Genomic DNA, 15676 nt, shown 5'->3' with positions numbered 1-15676 from the left:
GGGAAGGAGCCCCAACTCCCCAATCGGCCCTGCTCTGAGCCCAACCAGGGGCTGCACGTAGGGATTGGGCCTGCCCTCTGCCACCCGGGAGCAGGCCTAAGGCAGCAGGTCGTTATCTCCCGAGGGGTCCCAGACTGCGAGAGGGCACAGACTGGGCTGAGGGATCCCCCCTCCCCACCGAGTGCACAAATTTTTGTGCACCGGGCCTCTAGTATGTATATAAGGTCTTTGGTTGATTATCTCCCACCTGCCCATCCTCCCCCTCCTTCCCTCCAATATTCACACTGTTCCATGCTTCCCTGTGTCTGGATCCACTCGTTCATCAGTTTACTTTGTTCATTAGGTTCCACACATGAACGAGATACTTGTGTCTTTCTCTGACTCATTTCATTTAGCATGATACTCTCCAGGTCCCTCCATGCTGTCTCAAAGGGTAACAGATTCTTCTTTTTTACTATTGCATAGTATTCCATAGTATAAATAAAAGGTCCAGAGTGGGCTAGAGCCATGCACAATGACATGAGGCCATAATGTATCAAAAGAGATTTTATTTCCGACACCTGGGTTCAGGTGGGCTGAAACCGAAAAAGGCATCAGTGAAGAGAGCAGGGAGAGATAGGTTTTTATTAATTTTTTCTGGCTGAAAGCTGCTCTGCTGACATAAGGGTCTGGTCCATCCTTGGTTCCTCCCATGCCAGGTGTCTTCTGTTTATCTGAGCTATGTTGTGCTCAAAGCTGCAAGATATCTGCTAAGTACAATAAATTTTTCTTTGCCCCATTTTATTCTCTTTAACCCTTTCAATAAATGTACCATAGCTTTTTTATCCACTCATCTACTGATGGGCACTTGGGTTGTTTCCAGACCTTAGCTATTATAAATTGTGCTGCTATGAACATAGAGGTGCATACATTCTTTCTGATTGGTGCGTCAGGGCTCTTAGGAAATATTCCTAGAAGTGGGATGACTGAGTCAAATGGCAGTTCCATATCTAATTTTTTGAGGAAACTCCATATTGTTTTCCATAACAGCTGCACCAGTCTGCATTCCCACCAGCAGTGTACTAGGATTCCCTTTTCTCCACACCCTCCCCACACTTGTCATTTGTTGATTTGTTGATGGTAGCCATTCTGACAAGTGTGAGGTGATACCTCGTTGTTTTAATTTGTGTCTCTCTCATGATCAATGACTTTGAACTTTTTTCATAGGTCTCTTGGTCATCTGTATGTCCACTTCAGGGAAGTGTCTATTTAGGTCCTTTGTCCATTTTCAAATTGGATTGTTTGTCTTCCTTTGGTTAAGTTCTGTATATATTTTGGATATTAACCCTTTATCAGATGTACTATTACCAAATATGTTCTCCTACACAGTGGGCTCCCTTTTCATTTTGTTGATGGTTTCTTTTGCTGTGCAGAAGCTTTTTATTTTGATGTAGTCCCATTTGTCTATTTTCTCTTAGTTTCCTTTGCCCTACAGTGGTCGGCAAACTCATTCGTCAACAGAGCCAAATATCAACAGTACAATTGAAATTTCTTTTGAGTCAAATTTTTTAAACTTTAAACTATATAGGTAGGTACATTGATATTAACTTAATTAGGATACTCCTAAGGCTTAGGAAGAGCCACACTCACGGGGTCAAAGAGCCGCAGTTTGCCGATCACGGCCCTAGGAGATGTATCCATAAACATATTGCCACAAGAGATGTCTGAGATTGTGCTTCCTATGGTTTCTTGTGGGATTTTTATGGTTTCCCAACTTAATTTAAGTCTTTTATCCATTTTGAGTTTATTTTTTGACATCTGAATGCTTTTAAATGAGTTGTAGCATTTGGTGACAAAAGCTGAGGCTACTTGTAGCCTGTTTTAACCTCATTTAGTGTGATTATATTTTACTGCAAAATATTATTGTATTTAATTATGGCGTGCTGTATCATATTACTAGCATAAAATTATTAGATTTAAGATTATCAGATTTCTTGCATTTCATAAGTTCCCCTTCTCAGCCTTCCACAAGACAGCAATAAAATAGTCACTTATTTTAACAGGAAAAATACTTTGAAGGTTACTCACACTGATTGTACTAAGAATTGAATTTGACTATGAGGAAGGGACCCCATAAATGGCGCTTATCTCTCATGTAAAACAAAAAGTATGGATGGAATGGAGTCTCCACAGAAACTAGCTTCTGAATTCAAAATATCTTCCCTCACCTCACAGTTCTGAAAGGTAAAGATTTTTAAAATCTGTACTACCTTTAAAAATTTTTTTAAATAAAAACTGTACTACTTATCTGGTTCACAATTTGATTTTTTAAGAGATTTCTATTACTATCAAAGCTCACTCAAAGGGATTACACACCATTGACTTGGTCTTGAAATCTAATAAATTGAACACATTACTTCTGCCCATGTGTACATAAAATTTGGGTTTGCTAACAACCAGTTAGTAAATTAAAAAAGAATAACTAATTTTATTCCCATTAGTTAAATTTTACCTTTAATAATGCTTTACCACACTTATTTAATAAAAAGTGTTTATTGAGCTTTGTTCTACTGATATAAAATATAAGGGTTTTTTTTAATTTAAAAATAGCAAAATCACCCTGGTCTGTGACTCAGTTGGTTGGAGTATCCTCCTGTATATCAAGAGATTGCAGGTGTGATTCCTGGTAGGGCACATATCCAGGCTGTGGGTTTGAACCCCAGTCAAGGTACATGTAGGAGGAAACCAACGTTTCTCTCTCACATTTATCTTTTTTCTCTCTCTCTTTCCCCTCTCTCTCTCTCTCTCTCCTTTCTCTTCCTCTCTCTCTAAAATCAATAAAAGCATATTCTCAAGGGTGGGGAGGGGGGGAGAGGATGTAAATACCAAAATCAACACTTCTACAGAGAAGCAGAAAACTGAAGCAATAGTTGTATGAGTTCTTCCCTTTCATTTTACCAGTAATATGTATAATGTTAGATATTTGTTTCTTATTCATATTTATTTATGAACTGAGTCATAACCAATGGCTGTAACATGCAGATGAAATGTTGATTTTAAAAAATACAATATCAAAACACTGTAATTGATTGAGCTATGTCAATTCAAAATTAGCTTCTCTGGATCTTCTCATCACTAAAAGCTCCCAGATCTTAAATTCCAACATGTTACTCTCTGAATACAATTTACTTGCTTAGGTATGGAACTCTTTTCTGTAACATCACTCTGCAGGATGAGCCTACAATTCTGACTTTATCGAATGTCCCTTTCTCTCAAAATGCTATACAGACATTGGCCTCAATTTACTCCCTGGAGTGCCCCACACTTCATTCTGCCTTAGGGCCTTAGCACATATTGTAACTTTTTCCTGATCTGTTATCTCTCAAGTATTTTTCAAGTTAAATTCCTTCTCATTCTTCAAATCTAGTTCAATGTCACCTGCTTACAAACAACTTTCCTTACCCCCTTATCTATGTGTTTCCCTCCCTGTTATTCTTTAAGACTGCATTCTGTTTATTTCTTTAAATAGCATTTATCTTAACTGGCAATTATATATTATTTCGCTTGCTTGTTTCTCTGTCTTCCCACTAGACTAAACAACATCTCACACTACATTTACCTTTACCAAAACAAAAGATGTTCAAATCATGTGTGATGAATATTGCCTCAAAATCTCTGACGAAAATTATCCCATATAAAAAAGGTAGTTAGAAATATTCATATTGTAGAAAGTGTACGAAAGATTCTAATATATAGATAAGATAGATAAAATACTATATATTTATATACATACGTAAATTATATTTGTATAATATGTATGTATAGATACATATATAGATGTACATGGATATACAGGGGTGGGGGAAGGGATGGGAGAGAAAAGAACAAGATGGAAAAACAAGAGTATTGAAGTATGGTAGTAACCATCTCATGTAGAAACTATAGTTTAACTCTAACCCCGTTGTTTGGCTTAACAATAGAAAAGTTATTTTGATTTTCTGAATTGTATAAATCATCCCATTCGATTGAATGACTATCCCATTGATTGTTATCTTACTGGTTTTAGAGAGCATATTCTTCTGTACATGGGAAACGGGACAGCACAATTATCCTAAATTGTCTTAGTGACCACAGATAATGCGTTCCAGTTGACTCAGTGGTCCCAAGACCAGGACAGTGCAATTACTCTAAATTACCTCGATGGCTCTAAATTGTCCTGACAACTCAGTGGTTGGGAGACCCGAGGGCTCTAGATAATGTGTTTCTATCAACTCAGTGACCCCGAGACCTGAAACTGTAATTAACATGCTTAATTCTGCTTCTGTAATCTGCTTTTTTGCAAGCCAGGTGCCTCATTCCAAACCTTGAGATGTAATCAATACCTTTGTGATCTTTGCCTATATAAGCCTGGTTTTGCCACCATCTTATTGCTATGAGGTTTGGGAATGGCCCCTCATAGTCCGGGATTGCAATAAATGTGACTCTTTAATTCGACTTCTTGAGGCATCCTTCTGTGATTCGCGGGGTACATTACAACAGTATATAATAAAAATGGCACCTAGCAAATTTATTCTATTGGAAGTAACACCATTTAAAAATTTCTGAAGAATTTTAGTCTAATCTCTTCATTAGATGACTTCTTAAAAATGTTTTCCTAGTTTCAATCAAATATCATTGAAATTTACTCTTAAGGCCACTATTAGTGAGACCACAACATAAGATGAAAACATAGATATTTTCCTCAGTATGGTTGTTCATAAGTACATCTGAATCTGAGTCTTTCGTTGTCTACTTCAGTTGATGGTAGAGCTAGGGCAGTAGGTATCATGCAGAGAAGGGATCTAGCTCAGGTTCTAGTTACATTGGCCAAGGACCCATGTCTGTAGGTGACCTGCCTAGCAAAAGTTCAAAGTCTCTCTGAATACATAGTGAGCTCTGCCTCCTGGTTTACCATGGGCAGTCCCTATTTATTCCAGTGGAACTATAGTTAGCAATATGCCCCTTTCACTCTAAAAAAAATGTCCTGGTTTAGACAATAAATTATATAGTCACCCCAGCTGTAGTTCTCTAAGTATGTTAGCTATAAAATGACAGTCAAGGATAGAAATACAAACTCTGTGTGTGTGTGCGTGTGCGTGTGTGCGTGTGTGTGTGTGTGTGTGTGTGTGTGTCTGGGGGAAGGGCTCCTAAAGAATGTAGGCAATCTCCACCCCTTCATCCATTTCCTTTAAACCCTGTTCTATCCTAAGCTCATTACAAATTTAGCTGGCAAAGAATTTTATACTGATTATGTTCAGTTAAAACATATGCTATGCAGTATTTGAAACATTTTTATATTTGCTGATTTTTGTGACTTTACATTTTCACTAATAGCGTAGCATGCATTTAACATTATTTTTTAAAGTTTTTAATTTTATTTTTATTTTAAAGCCCAGTTGCAACTACCAAGTACTTGACTCAGCTCACAACTAGAAACAGAACATCAAATTTCCCAGCCCACTTAATTTGAAAGCCTGCCAAGATAGGTGAAAGGCCTTATAAATATGTAAAGCAGGAAGTTCAAATTACAGTCAAGTAAATCTCCAGTGATTGATGTTCTTTTCAAAACAATTTTTTAAAAAATATATATATAAAAGCAGCACATTATAAGATCCCCTTACCAAACGTTCCACCAGAATTCAGACTGAACAATGTACTTTGATTATTGTATTTATTTTGGATTTTTACCACTTCTTGGAAGCCAGGAGGAGGCACGGTGGGAGGAAAAAAAAGAAGAAGAAAAAAACACTCAGTACCACAGCCATTTTGTTTGTAAGGCAGAGTGATAGAATTCTGTCAGCCAGCAAAGATTTTTGAAACAGAATTTTTAAGGAGAGAAAAAAAAAGTATGTCCACTGATTTTAACAATTTAAATCATTATTTTATTTTTATTCTTTGCAGAAATAGTAGTTATTATGGCTAATAAATTGTATATTTTCAAGGAATTAAAGCTTGACGAGCAAAAGGAGATATAAATTTACAAGGTACCTCAAATAAAAAACATTTTGATGGAAATAGCTTTCAAATGGTTATATTTGTATCATTATATACCGACTTTTGTGAAAAGAAAAGCAATTTGCTTATGAAAAACATTATATTCCGCACCCCCCCCCCCAACCACACACAAAATCACATACAAGAAACAAGAGTGTTCCTTAAGACGTTAAAAAGGCATTTTCCTGAGCTAACAGGCAGTCGTGAATGCTATTGTTTTGCAGTGTCACTTAACAGCAAGCTTAGACTTTTGTAATTTGCATGGCTGTGCTTTTAAAAGCCCAGTGTAAAATGGCACACATACTGCATTTCCTTTCCGAGCTGCAGGAGGCGGGGGCACGGGGGATAGTGCAGACTGTAGGGACACTGCCCTCGCAGCCAATCAGAGCACGCCTGCTTGCCATCACAAAGTTGTTAACCCCAGTCTTCTGGCTGCGCTGCCTCCTCTGCTTTTAATCTTCCGTGGATATTTCTCCGATTTTCCCCCACACGCTCACAGATCCTGGAGGAAGCTACCCCATTCAGCCGCCGATCATGGAAGAAAGTATTACTTTTTATTTACCCAAAATCTTAAAGATGTTTCAAGCTCCATATGCTGCCTGGAGGCTGTTGTTTCTAAGGACACAAGTATCCAGCCTATATTGTTACAATTGTTTTTCAAGAACTGGCGTCTCCTTTGCCTGCAATAAAGGTAAGTTTGTAATTTAAAATATTTATGTCATTAAATCTTTGAAGGAGACACCAGTTAAAAAAGCTTTCATTGTATTTCTTCTAACAAAACCAATCTTTGTATTTTTTTTAGCTTTGATCTGCACATTTTATTTAATCTTGTCTTTTTCTTACCTAAAGAAAAATAATTTTTTTCATTATTAAAGTGAAATATTCATAATGTAAATTATCCATTAATTACTGTGAACTACGAGGAACTAAGCTATTTCAAGATGGATTTGTTTTGTGCTAGCAATGTTGGTAGTGCCAAATATTTGCATATCCTCTTTATAAAAATTACGTATTACCTAATTTGTCCAGGATTAAATTATTAGCAAGCAAACTGATGGATGTAGTTTGTTTGTTGTGTTCTTTAAGGCCAATTGTGGTTTTCTTCATGGATTACTTGGAAAGAAACTACAGAAAAGCTGCCCTTGGTATAATGAAGGTGGAGATGGACATAACCGGGTTTATATTAAGTTATGGCTGTTACTAAATAGTAGATCTTTTATTTGTTGATCAGATCTAAACTTGTGTTCCATGATATTTTTTGAAGCTCTTCATTAGATAATCTTTGTAGATCTATTTTATTTTTCTCCAAAAAGGTACACTTGGGAGACATTTTGTAATTTGGGGGCATTTTTCTAATTTTTTTTTCTTTTTGCACACGGTGGGAGATCTTTTTTGTTTTGCATTGATCTGTGTTTGGTGGCGCTGTAGTGCTCCTCACCAATTTGTCAGTTTCACTAAAGAAAAAAGGAGGAAAAGAGGTGGGGCAAGATTTGATCTATTATCTTATCCCTTAATTTCCTTAAAGAAAGTTCAATTTGGTCAGAAGAAATTATTCAGTTGTATGATTTAAATATTTTGTGTGAACTGTGAACTATGGATGAGAGCAAGGAGCATCAGAGACAGGCATGCAATGTGCAGTTGTGTATTATCTGATATGATTATCTCTAGGTCAGAAGTCCTTCAATAATAAAGCTGCCAGTTTACCCTCTCTTGCCTCAGTAACAGTTTGCTTTTTCCTTATAATACAATATCATACATACTAATGTCTTTTCAATTTAAGAAAATGTTTGAGTTTTAGTTAGCTGAACATTGTAAAAGTTGTTTTTCATTTTGAACCTAGGGATTTCTTAAATAACTATTTTTTAAGTTTCTCCTGGGAATTATCTAGTAGTTTGACATATAATAATGCCTTCATTATTGTCTGGTTTATTTTGAAATGACACTTCAATTGAATTTATGTATATCTTTGTTTTTTAAAGGCTAATTTTTTAAAATGAAGTTTTATTGTTGAAAACATTAAAGGCTAATTATTAAAGAACATATATACAACTGCTTTTAACATATCTAAATGCAGGATAAGTTTTTTCTATCTTTGTCCTTATTGAGCGTTATCTGCTTAAAGAATATTTAGGCCCAAAGCCTCACAAGAATAAAAATGTATAATATGATATGACATAGGTTTTACTAGCCTCTGTGAACATATTAGTTGTTTTTGAAGACAGTTAGTATGTCTTTCATTCAAAAAGAACATGGGAGGAATCGGTTGTTGTACTAAAATTATATTATTTTGCCAAATAATAAATGAAAAATATATTGAATAATCATGAAAAATAAATAATCTTTACTTATTAAATATAGCATACAGAAAGTAAAACAACAGTATCCTAGACCACCTTTTCATACAATAGATTATTTCTTGAGAGTAATAATTTCTGTGAGTTATTGTGTTCTTATTCACTTTGACGTATGTAAGTGTGCATTTCACTAATCATTTAAAATTCTAAAGTAAAAGAATGTGTGAAAATGACTAAAAATGGTATTTCTGATATTTATGTCTCTATAATTTACCTGTTTAAGATCCTTTCCTTGAACTTTAAAAGTAATTATGTATTATGCCTATATTTCATTTATACTATGCTATAAAAACTTAAAAATGTTCACTGTAACATTTTATCTCTTTGTGAAATTGAAACGTCCCCATTAAGACTAGTTATTACATTATAGATTATTTGTTGAATGATATACTGCAGGTATGAACTTATTATCTAACCCTCTGGTTATGATGGAGAGTTTAGTTCCCTAAAGTTGATATACTGAAAACAATATACTTGCCAGTATTTTAAATGCTAAAATATTCTGTTATTCAGCTGGTGATATTTTAAATTTTAATTTGTGAAAACTAAAAATGTTTATGTAAGGTAGCCCCCTTATAAAAAACAAACTGAAGTCCATATGTAACTATGCAATGCTCTTTGTTCTCTCACACCATTGACTGTTACATCATTGATTATGAAGTAACCATTATAGTTAAATCTTCACTTTAAAAAAATCATTCATAGATATTTATGTTAAAGGTATTTTCCTATCTGTGATTCTTAAATCACTATGTAAATAAGTAGGTTTAAATCTATGAGGCAAAAACAGTTCATTATTTTATATTTTTCATTTTTAAATCTACCTTGTGCTTCATTTTAGTTATTAATTCTTTGGATGTTGTCTTTTTTAATTGACAACATTTTTGTAGGCATTTAGTTCATGAGTTTGGTGTGAAAATGATTAGAATTATTATAATAAATGATGCTTTAATCATGAAAAATATTTGTTAAATGTAACATACAGAAAACTCAGGTTTTCATAGTAATAGTTACTAGATTATGAACAAGTAATTATTTTTTAAAATTCCAATTTTAGTCAACAGTTACACACATTTCTTTCTTGCACACCAGAGAATTTAACAAATAGTAAAATTGACTATATTAAAATATCATATTTTTCATCCTGTCCATAATTCTGATGGAGGGAAGGGTCCATGAGTAGTGAAATGGCCAAAAAAACAGGTTGCAGGAAGAAGAAATAAATGATGCCAAAGACATGGAGAATCTGTAAATCAAATTCTAAACAACAAACCTCAGAAAAATGAACTTGAAATTATGAAGGTTGGTCAATAGCAAATAAACTGAGAATTTTATTTAGACTCAATGCAGTAAACCCACATAATTTTCTAATTTATTAATTTGTATTCATTAGTATTGCTAAAGGTTGAGAAAACTTTCAGGTTAACCAAACCTATTAGGAAAGATGAGTTAACAAGGAGAAGAAACATTTATAGAGATAATAAGATGACCTAACATAAAATGCTGAAAATATTAGCCAAGACCAATCTAATATATTTTGGAATGAACTCTTTTATAAGAACAAAAAATAGCTAAAAATTTTGCCCTCTGAAAACCAACTTTAATACAGGTCTGAAATTGTAAGTTCTTAATTTTACCCACTTCTTGTGCATATTTTCTGTACAGATTCATTCACTACTATCCTCAGCATGGTTTTGCCAAGGAAGAGGAGGAAATTATAGACAAAAATGGATGTTTGTATTATGACTTTGTTTTTTCTTTCCAAAAATATTCTCAAATGGAGAATCTAAAGAGAAAGTAAAGCAAAAATGTGGTTTCTTCATGAAAAAGATTTTTTTTTAAAAAAGTGTACTTTATAGCTTTGTTTAACATTTATTTTTATTTGGGGGTTGGTTTGTTCTAGATTTCCTCCTGACTGGTATGTGCTATTATGCAAAGATGCTATGATACAATATTAAGAAAAAGAGGAAAAGATCTCTTATGGAGTTTATAGTCCAATATGGTTCAAAGGTCTAAGGATACATTAAATCTAAGGTCTTAGATGTGAGAGGTTCCTATCCTATATAATAACAGACTACTATGCAAATCGACCGAATGGTGGAACGACCGGTCGCTATGACATGCACTGACCACCAGGTGGCAGATGCTCAATGCAGGAGCTGCCCCCTGGTGGTCACTGTGCTCCCATAGGGGAAGCACCGCTCAGCCAGAAGCACAGCAGCGGTGGCAGGAGCCTCTCCCACCTCTGCGGCAGTGCTAAGGACCCCTTGGCGGACACTCTCTACGGTTGTCCTGGACTGCGAGAGGGTGTAGGCAAAACTGAAGGACGCCCCCCCCCCCCACCAAGTGCACGAATGTAATGCACTGGGCCTTTGGTTTGTAATAAAGGCCAAATAAGATCTCTAAAGTAAATTTTTTAAACTTAAATCTGCTTAAACAGTATTTAACAAATATCCTTCTATTGAAGGACCATTATTTGGTTATCAGATATTCACATATTGAGGGGAAAATAGTTCTCAGATTCTAGATATGACCCAAATAAATGCTACATAAATAGATGGTCACCCAATGCAAATTCCTAATGCAAAGTGAGAAATAAAACATTAACTTATTTGCTTGAGAAGAGAGACAAAGCGGGTGACTCTGGTAGTAAGAATTTTGGGCATGTCCTTTTCTTTAAATGTGGTAGAGCCCCAGTTTGTACATTTTGCACTCATGTCATGAAATAAATGTCAATGTAAACATAAATTGTAAAATGAAGCAGGGAAATATAATTACAGTATTTAAGTATTATATCAGATTTAAAATATTTTTATTTTGAAATCTGTAATACTTCTAATAATATATCACAGTAATTTATAAATAAAAATAAATACTTTAATTTATGAAGATAATACAATTACATGTTTAGCTAATGATTAATTAAGCACATCAGTTATGGAGCAGGAAAGTGTATACAGATCAACTGGAGGAGAAGACACTATTCATTAGGATTCTCTGTATGTGGCTTAAGATACCTCAAGAATAAAGTCACAATCATTTCGTCATAGAGCCAATTAATTCTACTAAGCTAGATGTAGTATATCATTTAGTTTGCTTTCATACTAACAAAGAAGTCTACTGATAGTGGCATAAAAAATAAGAATATTGATTATTTAAACTAAATTCATAATCAAGAAACAAGGCAGTTCTAGTTTTAGTTCAGTAGCTCAACAGAGTTATCAAGTTCCTTGGTAGATTTCACTCTTTTACATTGCCATAATGTCAGCAATGTCTCCTCATAGTGACAAAATGGCTGCTGCAGCTCCAAATATCATATCTTGATATTACAATTTCCAGCGAGGAGAGTTTCTGTTATGCATCTATAATAATAAAAGTGTAATATGCTAATTTGACCAGAAAGCCAAATGACCTTCTGAACGTCCTTCCAGACGAAGTCGCAGTGGCGGGGGCTGAGGCAGAGGCGGTTAGGGGTAATCAGGCAGGCAGGCAGTGGTTAGGGGCAATTAGACAGGCAGGCAGGTGAGCAGTTAGGAAATATCGGTCCTAGATTGTGAGAGGCAGTCGGACATCCCGCAAGGGGTTCCAGACTGTGAGAAGGGTGCAGGCCGGGCTGAGGGACCTCCCAACACACACACACACACACACACACACACACACACACACACACACAGTGCACGAATTGCATGCACTGAGCCTCTAGTCTTTTTATAAGTTAAGGAATTCTTTCCAGAGGCCCACAGCACACTGCTTTTAACAGCTCATTAGCCAGTTTGTAGGACATGGTCATACCTAAACCAGTCACTGACAGGGAAGTTGAAATTACTGTTATTGATTCCTAGTCTAGCCAAAGGGTGAACACCAGGCTGGGTATTCAAAGCTCAATATACTTAGCTCCCATTTGCTTTGTATAAACTTTTAACTGCTTTGCATAAACATTCTTGAGTGATAAAACATGAATATCTGTTTTTATAGAGACCATACTGGTCATGGATGCATCTAATTAAAAAAACAAACAAAACTAAATCCAAACTTTAATTAGAGCTTACTAGGTTCCTGCCTCTAGGCTAAATGATACCTTTATTATTCCTTTAAATCCTCACACAAACTTTGAAGATAGAAAAAGTATTATACCCATTCTGTAGGTGAGGAAACTGAGGCTTAAAGTTTGGGCTCAGTTACCTAGTAAATGAAAAGCTGAGGCTTGGCCCAGCTTACATAGTATATAAAGCTAGAGTTTAAAACTGGGAAACCCAGGTGGGCCTGGGTCAGTGGATGAGCATCGACCTATGAACCAGGAGGTCATGGTTCCTGATTCCTGGTCAGGGCACATGCCCAGATTGTGGGTTTGATCCCCAGTGGGGGGCATGCAGGAGGCAGCTAATCAATGATTCTCTCTCATCATTGATGTTTCTATCTCTCTCTCCCTTCCTCTCTGAAATCAATACTATATAATAAAAGCCTAATATGCAAATCAACTGAACGGTGGAATGACTGGTTGCTATGATGTGCACTGACCACCAGGGGGCAGATGCTCAACACAGGAGCTGCCCCCTGGTGGTCAGTGCGCTCCCACAGGGGCAGCGCCACTCAGCCAGAAGCCAGGCTCATAGCTGGCTGGCGAGCACAGCGGCAGGGGCAGGAGCCTTTCCCGCCTCCATGGCAGCGCTAAGGGGCAGCAAGCAGGCAGGCGGTAAGGCATGAGGGGTCCTGGACTGCAAGAAGGCAGTCGTGCACCAGGCCTCTAATAAAAAATATTTATAAAAACAAAAACTGGGAAGACTGAAATCAAAGGCTGTCTACTTACCTGTCTTTCTATACTGACACATTAGATATTTGTAAATTTATTTTGTGTAAATTGACATTTTAAATGTAAGGTATGGAATCACTGTTTCATGAATCCCCTTGTAACTATTTGTAAATCTAATAACCTTCTCATAAAATGAGTAATTGCTCACCTAATTTATCAGTTGTATATATTTGAATATTTTACATTGGATTTGCTAAAGGCACACTCATACTGCATCTCATCTTTTCAGGAATCCTATCTAATAATAGACAAACATGGCAATTAACCATACCTCTGCTATGCTTCCCACTGGCTAATCAGGGCGATATGCAAATTAATGCCAACCAAGATGGAGGCCTGCAGCCAGACAGCTGAAGCGAACAGGAGGCTTGTTTGCTCCAGTAATGGAGGAAGCCAAGGTTCCCTGCCTGCCGCAGCCGGGCTCTGAGCTGTCCTCTAAGCAACAATGTTGCAATTATAGATGCTAAACAAACTCCAGAAACCTGCTTTCAGCCAGCAGGCCTCGGAGCTGGAGGCGCAACAAAGTTTCAATTACAGAAGGTAAATAAATCCCAGAATAAAAAAAGAAAGAAAAAAAGGAGAGACTGGGCACTTCAGTTACAGGCTGGGCCTGCCTGAAAACAGCCTAGAGCCCCTCATCCAGGCTGGCCAGGCACTCCAGTGAGGACCCCCACCCTGAAGGGGGTGCAGGCAGCCTGAAAACATCAGCCCCTCATCCAGGCTGGCCAGGCACCCCAGTGGGGACCCCCGCCCTGAAGGGGGTGTGGGCAGCCTGAAAACAGCCATCAGCCCCTCATCCAGGCTGGCGTGGCACCCCAGTGGAGACCCCCACCCGGAGGGAATGCAAGCTAACAGCAGAATGACTGGGAATGACTGGTCACTATGACACACACTGACCATCAGGGAGCAGACACTCAATGCAGGAGCTGACCCCTGGTGGTCAGTGTGCTCCCAGAGGGAGGAGCTCTGCTCAGCCACAGCCAGGCTGATGGCTGCCAGTACAGCGGTGGTGGTGGGAGCCTCTCCTGCCTCCGCAGCAGCATTAAGGATGTCTGACTGCAGCTTAAGCCTGCTCCACGCTGGCAAGTGGACATCCTCCAATGGCTGCCGGGCTGCCAAAGGGATGTCTGATTGCCAGCTTAGGCCCAATCCCCCGGGGAGCAGGCCTAAGCCAGCAGATGGTCACCCCTCGAGGGGTCCCAGACTGTGAGAGGGCACAGGCCAGGCTGAGGGACACCCCGCTGAGTGCACAAATTTTTGTGCACCGGGCCTCTAGTATCTCATAAAATTCTTTCAGAAGTTGAATTTTAACAGGAAAAATAAAGATCAAAGACAACTTCTGAGAGGCTTTGTTGAAGTTGGTAAATTCATGATTCATAATACTAGGTCCAAATATTGGCTTCTGTTTCACAATGTACACAATGTTTCGATCTTTACCAACATGGAGATGTTTTCACCTCTGGGATAGTTAGGGGGCATTCAACATACTCTAGATCAGCCGTGGGCAAACTACCGCCTGCGGGCCGGATCCGGCCTGTTTGAAATGAATAAAACTAAAAACAAAAAAAAGACCGTACCCTTTTATGTAATGATGTTTACTTTGAATTTATATTAGTTCACACAAACACTCCATCCATGCTTTTGTTCCGGCCCTCTGGTCCAGTTTAAGAACCCATTGTGGCCCTCGAGTCAAAAAGTTTGCCCACCCCTGCTCTAGATCAATGGATCTCAAACTTTAGCGTGCACTGAAATCACCTAAAACAGATTGCTGGGCCTCACACCTACACTGGTCTGGAGTAGAACCTAAGAAGTTGCATTTCCAGCAAGCTCATCAGATGATGCTGATAATGTGGTCCAGGGACCACTCTTTGAAACACTTCTGGAAAACCAGGTGGTACCTGCTATGGTAAATATGTTGGCTTTGCAATATGACAAACTTTAAGGGGTGTTATTTAACATTTGGCAACTATATGAATAAATATATATTGCAATATTAAATAGGGTGGTCAGGGTACCCTCATTGAAAACCTCTGGTACATTTACACAATGGAATACTACTCAGCTGTAAAAAAAGGAAATCTTACCCTTTGCAACTGCATGGATGGACGTGGAAAACATGCTAAGTGAAAGGAGTCAGTCCGAGAAAGACACAAAGTAAAAACAGACTCATAGATACAGAGAACAGACTGATAGCTGTTAGGTGGGGGTAGGATTGGAGGACTGATAAAAAAGATGATAGGATTAAACAACAACAACAAAACACCTCAGCCCTGACAGGTTTGGCTCAGTGGATAGAGCATTGGCCTGCGGTGAAGGGTCTCAGGTTCGATTCCGGTCAAAAGCATGTACCCTGGTTGCAGGCACATCCCGAGTTGGGGGTGTGCAAGAAGCAGCTGATCGATGTTTCTCTCTCGTCAATATTTCTAACTCTCTATCCCTCTCCCCTCCTCTCTGTAAAAAATCAACAAAATATCTTTTTTTTTACAAAAAAAAGGCTGTG

The 15676-nt window shown here is 37.6% G+C and overlaps 1 protein-coding gene across 2 annotated transcripts in view; it reads left to right on the top strand.

The window, feature by feature from the left end:
- The first annotated feature begins 6401 nt into the window (after positions 1-6401).
- EPC1 (enhancer of polycomb homolog 1) overlaps positions 6402-15676 on the top strand; it is a 108608-nt gene continuing 99333 nt past the window's right edge. Inside the window, exon 1 of one of the 2 annotated variants that reach the window (XM_006775195.2) lies at positions 6402-6703. The gene's annotated coding sequence lies outside the window, so the exon portion shown is untranslated. The remainder of the gene's footprint in view (positions 6704-15676) is intronic. The other variant, XM_006775194.2, reaches the window with a different exon arrangement.

Source organism: Myotis davidii, unplaced genomic scaffold, assembly GCF_000327345.1.
Source record: "Myotis davidii unplaced genomic scaffold, ASM32734v1 scaffold909, whole genome shotgun sequence".
Taxonomy (NCBI): Eukaryota; Metazoa; Chordata; class Mammalia; order Chiroptera; family Vespertilionidae; genus Myotis; species Myotis davidii.
Note: the sequence above shows the minus strand (reverse complement) of the source record. Positions and strands in the feature narration are given on the sequence as shown.